Raw genomic sequence first — 10399 nt, 5'->3', positions numbered from 1 at the left:
TTGAGATAAAAATTTGGGATATACCCAAGTTTTAATTCTAAAGGAATTTTATATTACTCTAAATTTAGATGAGGTTGAGATAAAAATTTAGAAGTTGCCCAAATTCAAATTTTACATCAACTTGAAGTTTTATCTTTAATTTAATTTGGCTTTGATGATAGAAGACTAAATTCGGATAGAATTCCGAATCTTGACTTGAATTTGGAATATAATTTTAATTTTTTTCCAATTTTGATTTTGCATAAAATTTGGAGTATGCCAAATTTTGACTTGAAAAAATTTGAATTATAAATATAACTTGTATTCAATCCAAAAATTTGGTTTGGATTTGGATTAACTCCTATCTTTATAAAAAAAAAAAAATGGATTTGGATTAACTCCTATCTTTATAAAAAAAAAAAAAAAAAAAGGTTGGAATATACTTCACAATTCCCAACTTTAAATTTATTTAGCCAATTGGCCTTGAAGCTAAATAATTCTGGACTTGGCTTTTACTTTTGCCTGCAATGATCCCACTTTTTTTTTTTTTTAGTTTCAAATTTATCTAAAACCGAAACTTTGTGAAACTTGGCCTGACTTTAACTTCTTCAAGATTTTATGGAAGATTAAACCCCAATATTAGTTAGGATTTTGTGGAAGGTTAAACCCTAATATTAGTTAGGATTTTATGGAAGGTTAAACCCCAATATTAGTAAGGAATTTTTTTATGATAATTTCTCTAAATCACACTTCTCCTCCTGTAAATTAGGATGGAACTAACCCATTAGAAATCAAGCTTGGCTCTTTAAGCTTTTAATTGCTTTGTTCTTCTTCTTTTCTTTTTTTTTTTTTTTTTTCTATTTTATGGTTAAAAGGGAAAACCCACAATCGTTGGTGTTGAGCGTTGCCATGAATGGCTTCTGCTGCTGCCATAACTTTGTTTAATGCCTCTTTTTTTCTCCATTTTCACAGCACCCAATCGGGGCTTCCTTTTGTGTTTTTGCGCTGGACATTGAGGTCATCATCACATAAGCCTCATCGGAATTGACTTTTCATTCAACATTTTTTTACTATCATGATCCGCAACTCCATGTGGACTCAACATTTCCGACAATCTCATCATAATGGTGGGACATTGATCGGCGGCGAGCAATGCATCGAGAGAGTTGAGAAAGATGAGAGAGAGAGAAAATGAGGGTGAGTGGTGGTACTATGAAGAAAAAAAAAAGTGGAATTTAGGATCTAACTTTTCTTTTCAAAGTTTATTATTCTTGTTGTTTTTTTTTCTGATATTTTTTCAGCCATTTTCCTTTTGTTTTTTTAATTTCTTTTCTTCTCTTTTCTTCTTCTCTGGTCCAAAATTTCTTCTCTTCCTTTTTTTTCTTTTTTTTTTCGATTCTTTTTTCTTTCTTTTTCTTTTTTTTTTCAAAGTTTTTTTTTTTGCTTTCTGTTTTTCGATTGTTTTTTTCTTTCATTCTTTCTTTCTTTCTTTTTTTGTTTTCTTTTCCCTTTTTTTTCAAAGTTTTTTTTTTTTTTTTTTGCTTTCTTTTTCTCTTCTGTTTGCTTTTTTTTTCACACTTTTCTTTTTTCCCACATGTTTTTTTTTCAGAAGTTTCTTTGTTTTTTTTTGCTCTTTATTATTATTATTATTATTATTATTATTATTATACTAACTTATCCCCCTACTATTTTTTTGTAGGAGTTACAGTGCAACCAAAAGAGCACAACAAAAAAAAAAAAAAATTTAATCTCATCGACCCGTCTTTGGTGCGACTTTGGCATGGACTATCTATTGTATCCCTATTTTTACTTCCTGACCGTCATGCGAAAACTTGCAAAGGTGCAGCGCCATTCGTGCATCTTGATCGTCATGTGATGGGCCCCGCAAAGGCTTATAACTCTCACATTCAATCATCCTAGGTGGATTATGAAAAGGTCTACCTTGTAGCACCCTTCGTATATCCTGATCGTCATGGGAAGGGCCCATTCAAATCTTGAAGATGAGAAGAATATGCCATCAAGTTTTTGAGCGGAGTCAGGTTGGCTAGAGGTGATCTCGCGTACAAGACAGAGCCAGACGGACTAGAGTTGTCCTCGCATATGAGGTAGAGCTAGACAAACTAAACTTGATCTCGCATATGAGGTGGAACCACACTCACATTTTTGGAGAGGAAGTGAAGCTACACCAATTTTGGAGAAGAGGTGAAGTTGTACCAATATTTTGGAGAGGAAACGAAACCGCTCCACGACTTTGAAGATGGAGTGAAGTCGCGTCATCAGTTTGGAGATGAAGTGAAACTGCGCCATCAGTTCGGAGATGAAACGAAACCGCACCACGACTTTGGAGATGAAGCGAAATCGCGCCATTAGTTTGGAGATGAAGCGAACCACGCCAGACTTTGGAGATGAAGAGAACCACGCCAGACTTTGGAGATGAAGCGAACCACGCCATACTTTGGAGATGAAGCGAACCACGCCATACTTTGGAGATAAAGTGAAACTGCACCAACAATTTGGAGATGAAGCGAAACCACGCTATCAATTTGGAGATGAAATGAAGCCACGCCACGACTTTGAAGATGAAGTGAAGTCATGTCATCAGTTTGGAGATGAAGCGAACCACACCAGATTTTGGAGATGAAGCGAAGCTGCATCATGATTTTGTAGACCGAGTCATTAAAGATGGAGCCGAGCCATGTACACCGACCTTGACCTTGAAGATGGAGCGGAGTAATGTACACCGACCTGTAACTTAAAGATGGAAGTGGGGCCATGCACGCCAATCTTGAACTTAAAGATGGAGAGGCATCAACGGAGCCTTTGAACTTTCCAATCCTCTACACTTTAGCTTGAAGTATCAGCGAATCCTTCGCATTTAAGTTTGAAATATCGGCGAATCTTCTGTATTTGAGTTTGATGAAGCATCAATAAAGCTTTGGCAGTAGGCTTGACTTTGTGACTTTGAGCATGAAGATAACATCGCAAAACCTCCAGACTTGAGCATGAAGATGAAGCATCGATGAAGCCTCTTAACTTGAAGATTGAGAAGCATCGATGAAGCTCTGAACTTAAAGATGGAGAAGCATCAATGAAGCTCTGAACTTAAAGATGGAGGAGCATCTAAGTTTAATTTTAAAGAGGAAGCGAAGTGCATTCCAAATGTATGCCCTTTATTTACTGTGTTGGCTCCTTACGAGGGATGAACATCTTCAATTCATTATGTTGCCCCCAATAGGGATGAACATCTTCAATCTGAAGTGCCATTCTTTAACGAGGATGATCAACATCAATCTTGTAGTATTATACTTAGGTGGTTATGGTACCTTTTCTGATGGACTAAACTTAAATTTATTTAAGTTCCTTTCGTACCTTTAAAGAAAGGGATCAAATCATGACGTAGTTCAATTTTTTTTTTTCACTGGACTGAACTTGAAGTTTCTTTCAAGCTGCTTACATACCCTTCTTAATGGTAGGGATCAAGTCATAATGTAGTTCGAATTTTTTTTTTTATGCGGAACTAAACTTAAATTTCTTTAAGTTGCCTACGTACCCTTTATAATGAAAGGGATCAAGTCATAACGTAGTTCGTACAATTTTTTTTTTTTTTTGGGCCGTTCACATTTTAAGCTCATGTGGGTTAGGAGCATCATACAGTTTAGGCTCTTGCGATGAGGAGCTTCTTCATTTAAACTTCAGAAGCTCTTATTTCATCATGGTTTTGATTATCCTCTTTATTTGTAGGATTCGTCAATATGATGAGTTTTGGCTTCACTATCAAGAAACCTTATGTACTTATGTCAACAGAAAATTTCCTCTTCATGCATGAAGGGACATGACCGTAAATCTTTTCGTCGTTGTTTTCTTCATGGAATGACGTTGGCTTTAAGATTTTCATCCTTCCTTTATGTTGATCGCTTGTTGTCTTGAGACGATCAAAAGCAGATGCTAGAGGTTGATATTTCTTTAATGTGGATATACTTAGACTTTTGAAGGCTGAAGTTCGAGCAGAAGTAGTCATTGGACATTGGTCTTCTTCTACCGTGGCCATACTCAATCTTTGAAAAACTAAAGATTGAGCACTTGAAGGCTTAATATGATCGAAGACATAAGTTCTTTGCTTCATTTCTTCTGAGTCTTTGACTTCTTCAGCAGTCACATGATTGTTGTCGACTTCCACTATGCTGACAGTGTGACATGCAATAACTTCTGATATTTTCTTTTGATGATTATTGAGAAAGCTTCTTGGGAGAAATTCTGCCGAATTTGCCAGCCGTCAGAATTGAGGGAAGTCTTTGTCTTCTTTCTTAGCAGGCTTAGGCTTCCGTGTCATCTTTTTGCCTTTCTCTTTATGAGTCTTGTTTTTTCTTCTATAGCATCGATAGGAATGCGACTCTTTTTGGGTGGAGTTTAGTTGTTTTCTCTTTCGATGAGTCACTACTATCCACCCTTCGTTTTCATCTTCAACAAGCTCATCTTTCTTTTCGGAATTTGTTGTTTGAATCTCTTGTTAGAACCAAACAACTATAGGCTTGAATTCTCCAAACTGGATCGGACTTTGTCTTTGAGCATGGGACACAGACAGTATTGGAATATTTGAAGTCATCGATATTGGAGCGTGATTTGTCTGAGCTACTTCATCCAAATCTAGCTCAATCTTCTTTTCACGAGCCAACTTCATAATTCGTTCCTTCAACATGAAGCACATTTCAACTGGGTGACTAATGACCTAATGATACTTGCAGTAGTTAGGATCATCTATTTTTCCTTCTTGTTCCGGCCGCTTGCATTCCGGTAGCTGAATAAGTTGCTTCTCTAGTAGTTGCTCCAACATATCTGCCACATCAGAGTCAGGGAATGGATAAACCTTCTCTTGTCGTTTTTTAAGAGTTGGCCGACGCTTCTTGCCCTCATTGTGCCTTCTTTCAAATTTTGTTTGTTTTGCTTTGGAGGAAAATTTCAGTGGGGTCACATGAACGACCATAGATTCTTTTGTGGCACTACCCACGATCTTTTTCATTACTCTTGGCATCATTTTTTTATTTTCTCCCTTCAGAGACTAGGAAATCTTTAGTTCCCCTATTAGCAATGCTTAGCTCCATATCATGAGCGCGTGTTGCCAGCTTCTCAAACGTACACATCTCCACTGCAGATAATTCAGTAAGTCTATCTTTGCAATCTAGACTTAAAGCTCTCAATCGGTTGATGTAATCGATGACTGTTTCTCCCTTCCACTGTTTGGTGTTTGTCAGCTCCATCATGCTAACAATACGCCTTGTACTGTAGAAGCGGTTCAGGAACTCCCTTTTTAGTTGTTCCTAACTGTCAATCACTTCTGGCTCCAAATTAGTATATCAATCGAAAGCATTTCCTTTCAAGGTTCGGACGAATTGATTGATTAGTTGGTGTCCTCTAGTTTCTGCATTTTCACAGGTTTCAATGAAGTGTGCAACATGTTGTTTTGGATTACTCTTTTCATCGAACTGCTGGAACTTTAGAGGTTGATACCGAGCTGGCATTCTGAGGTTGTCGATTTTCTTGGTGTATGGCTTGGAGTACATAAATGAGCTTTGCAACGGTCCTTCGTATTGAGCTCTTATGGAGTTTGTGATCATATCCTGGAGCTGTTGAACTGACAAGAAGGCAACAAAGGTGGATTGTGGTGGCTGACTTTCCTGCAAGACAGTCTTTTCTTTGTCATTGGCTTTTGTAGTTGGGGATTGACTGGATTTACCAGTATCTAAAGCCTATATCTGATCTCTTAAAGTAGCAATTTCATGATCTCGCTTCTTTATAGACTTCATTAGGAAATTTATCTTTACCTCCATCTCTGCCATGGTCGACTCAGTCATTACGTTAGTCATCATGACAGACACTATATCAAAATGTGATTTTTTCTCTGATAGATCAGTAATAGAAGCATAGTTTTCAAACAAGGGATTTTCTCTGATGACGATCCTGTCTTTAGGAAATTCCATCAGCTGGCCTCAGATTTCCTTCGTGATGACAGAGCTTATGTAAGTGTTGCTTGCGACGGTAGCTTTGGATACAACTTTCTTTGGTGCCATTTGTAGATTTGTTGACTCGGATGATGAGAGAGAGATGAGAGGTAAAAAGGTCCCAACGGGCGTGCCAATTTGTTCGCACGAGATTTTAAGAGAAATTTATTTCGTGGAACTTGAACTTTGTATTTGTATTAATTTTGTGGAAAGTGAGTACAATCTCTAATAATATTTTGATGGTTTCAAAATAAACTATAAACTTTAAGCTAGTTGATCTTTTTGAACGATCGGCCTTTGGGCTTGTTGATCTTCTTGGGTGATTGGCCTTTGGGCTTGTTGATCTTCTTGGGTGATCGTCCTTTGGGCTTGTTGATCTTCTTGGATGATCGACCTTTGGGCTTGATGATCTTCTTGGATGATCGACCTTTAGGCTTGTTGATCTTCTTGGAGGATCGGTCTTTGGACTTGTTGATTTTCTTGGATGATCGGCCTTTGGGCTTGTTGATCTTCTTGGATGATCGGCCTTAGGGCTTGTTGATCTTCTTGGAGGATTAGTGTTCGCACGAGGCTTCCGGAGAACTTGTTTCGTGGAGTTGAACTTGATTTGGTATTGATGTTGAGGTTAATTTGATGCGATGTGATTCGATCTCTGGTACTTGATCCTCTGATTCTCTCTCGGTTGGGTGGATGCGCTTGATTTGAAGAAGGAAAGCACCGAACGTTCTTGTAGAAGTCTTGGAAGAGTGTTTGTGTCTTCAAGGGTCTTCTGTCTTCTAGGAGTGCAGCTTCAAAAGTCTTGAGAGTCTTCTGCTTATTAATAAATTCTCTCTAGGCTCTCTGAATGTAGAATTACTTGTATCTTCAAAAGGACTTCAATCTTCAAGCATGGTCAGAATGCTTTCTCCAAAGAACTTCAGTCTTCAGGATACTTGCATCTTCAAAGGACTTCAATCTTCAGAATGCTTGTATCTTCGAAGGACTTCAGTTTTCAGACGTGGTCAGCTTCAAGAGTGAAGGAGTCTTCTGACTGTAGAGAATTCCCTATAAGCTCTCTGGAGTATAGAATTGCTGACCTCCACAAATGAGGAGAACTCCTCTATTTATAGAGTTTTCTACTAGAATTCATGGGCTTGGTTTTGGTCGGTTCATGGGCCTGACTAATTGGATTTGGGCCTTATTTGACATTTTGGTCAAATTAAGCTTATTTATGGGCTAAATTGGACTTTTAGCCCAAATAATAATATCAAATTGGACCGAAGTAATTTTATTCAATCCAACGGTTACGAAGAAAATATGTGGCATCATCGGACTTCGCCAATTTATGTCTTCAACTTCAATTTAGGACAAATGTCAACTTCTAATTAGTCTCGAATTCAATTATTTGGAATTTCGTCCTTAATTTAGTAAATGACGTGACAATTTACGATCGGTCCAAAATTTCTCATTCAACAATAAATTAAATAATGCTAAATTAATTAATGACTACATCAACTGGTCTTTTGCATTTAATTAAGTAATTATTTAATGGTAAATTTAACATATCTATTTAACTTCCATACATTAATTATCGGAAATTTATACTTGATAATACAATTTTGGAAACTATTTGAAAATATAGTACAACTTTAAAATATTTGTAAATATGATAGACATTAACTGACCAACCTGTAATGTTTTTTGAAAATTCCAATCCTGCCCTCATTTGCAACTATTTCCATCTTATTCAATTTATTTTTTTCCCTTTTTTTTCTCCCTGCATATGTGGCTCCCTTTTCTTTCATTTCTTTTTTTTTTTTTTTTAATTCTATTCTATTTTTTTTCTTTCTTCTTTTTTCTCTACGGTTTAGCTTTCTTTTTCTTCTACGGTTTAGCTTTCTTCTTTCTTCTTTCTTCTTTGTTTTTTTTTTTCTACAGTTTAGCTTTTTTTTAATTGCTACGTTGTACTATTCTTCAAGCCCATTGATTGCTACATTCTCTTAAGCCTCTTGATTCAAAATATCTACACAAGCCACTCATATTTATTGATCAACAAGGAGAATTGTTGATCTTAAGATGTAATTGTTGATTTTAATGAATTTATTTAGTGACTTTATTTCATTGATTGATGCTTTCTATTTCTTCTACTAGTGTTTCCCATTTATCATTCTTTGTTAAACTTAGGGCTTATTCAATCACTGATAATGGGTATCGTTGATAAAAAAATGTAAGTGATAGCCGTTGTGACTATCACTGATAGCCACTATTTGTGATAGATTTAGCGATAGATCGGAGGTGGAGTTGTCGATGGAGGAATTTATCGGTGTTTTGGGATAGCAACTGATAGCACATTTCTTAAATTTAAAGCTATCATTGAAAGTAGCTATTAGTGATATTCATTGGTAGCAGTATCACTGATAGCAGTTATCAGTGATAGTAACAAATAACACATTTCTCAAATTGAAAGATATCAATGATAGCAATTGATAGCACATTTCTTAAATTGAAAGTTATCAGTGATAACAACTGATATCACATATCTCAAAATGAAAGTTATCACTGATAGCCATTGATAGCAACTATCAATGACAGCATCACTGATAGTAGCTATCAGTGGTAGCAACTGGTAGTACATTTATCAAATTGAAAACTATCATTGATAGCAACTATTAGTGATAGCTTTCAATTTGAGAAAAACAGGAAGTAGCGCGCAAAATGGTGGTTGGGCATGACTTTTTTGGTCTTTTACCATTTTTGTTCTATGTATGCAATAATTTTATCATTGTACTACACATTCTATTATTTTGGGCTCGAATTCCATTTATGGAGTTAATTCCACAAATAATATAGTTTTTAAAAAAATGACAAAAAGAGTGTAGTGTGAATTTTTTTTCCTAAAAATTATGTGGTAATTGAAATAAATGTTAATAGCCAATTATAGAAATCTATCATTGATAGCCAACTTAGTGAATTTAATTAATAAAGTTGAATCTTGAACTAAAATGTAAGTGGAATGCCTAGAAGTTATCACTAATAGCATGTTTATCAATGATAAAAGCTATCATCGAAAAGAAAAGGGACATATAAATGTTTGGGAAGGACAAGAAAGGGATAAAAAGGTTTTCAATGGCTATAATTGATAGAAGTTGCTGCTGATAGCATGTTACCGCTAATACTAATAGTATGTTATTGATGATAGAAGCTACCCGATAGCACGTTATCGGTGATAAAAGCTACCACTGATAGCACGTTATCGATGATAGAGACCTATCATTGATAGCATGATATCAGAGAGATCATTGATAACATCTTATCGGTGATGTTATCAGTGAAAGAAGTTATCACTGATACCCACAATATGAGTGATGTTAGTGATATCGATGATAAAACTTTGGTAATATCTGTATATCGAGTTTCTTTCAGAGGTGATAACCAGTTATAGAAGTCTATCATTGATAGTCTTAAGTGTTAATATTTCAAGGTTGATTCTAAATGACGAAAGTCTATCATAGCTGCTACCTGTGATAACCCTGATAAAAGATTATTAGTGATAAATACTATGGTAATCAAAGTTGGTCTTCTTTCAAAGTTGATCACTATTTATAAATTTATCATTGATAGCCACTGATGACCTTTAGTAGTAATATTTCAACGTTGATTCCAATTGATGAAAGTGAATCAATGATAGCTAATAACAATTGATAGCAAATTAAAAGTTAATATTTCAAGATTATATTAATTTTTCTAAAATTAAAAGCTATCGCTGGTAACAACTATCATCAATAGCAATTGATAGAAGCTATCAGTGATAGCAGCTGATAGCAACTATCAGTGGTCATCCACTGATAGCTGCTATCAATGATAGCTTTTTTAATTTGAGAAAACCGGGAAGAAGGGAACAAAATGGTGGCTAGGCATGAGTTTTTTAGTCTTTTACCATTTTTTGATCTATATATGCAATTATTTTATCCTTGTATTACATATTCTATTATTTTGGACTTGAATTCTATTTATGCAACTAACCCTTAATTATCCTCCATATCCAAACATAGCAACATTTAAAAGTCAAACATTCAAATCTCAGATATTTAATATTTTTATCCATGAAATAATATCTGCAATTCAAATGGCCGTAAGTGAAGTCGTCATATCCAATTTCATTAGACCTAGCTTTGTTCTTATGAAATTGCCAACTGGCACTCAAGATCAACATACATCCATTTCAATAGAAAATCTAAAAATAAATTAATCATACCTATAAAATAAGTTTAATACAAAATTCATCATCTCTGTACTGACCATAAATTCAAATAAAAATCAGAGGTTGACCAGTTCTAAAACATTCTTCTCTACATTTCGTTTCAACAGACAACAACAACATCCTTTGAGGTTAGCTTCAAAAATAACATTAATGATTGGTGGGACTCCACTAGTCAAATGGGTCA

Source organism: Benincasa hispida, chromosome 4, assembly GCF_027475165.1.
Source record: "Benincasa hispida cultivar pf3 chromosome 4, pf3_genome.v1.1, whole genome shotgun sequence".
Taxonomy (NCBI): Eukaryota; Viridiplantae; Streptophyta; class Magnoliopsida; order Cucurbitales; family Cucurbitaceae; genus Benincasa; species Benincasa hispida.
Note: the sequence above shows the minus strand (reverse complement) of the source record.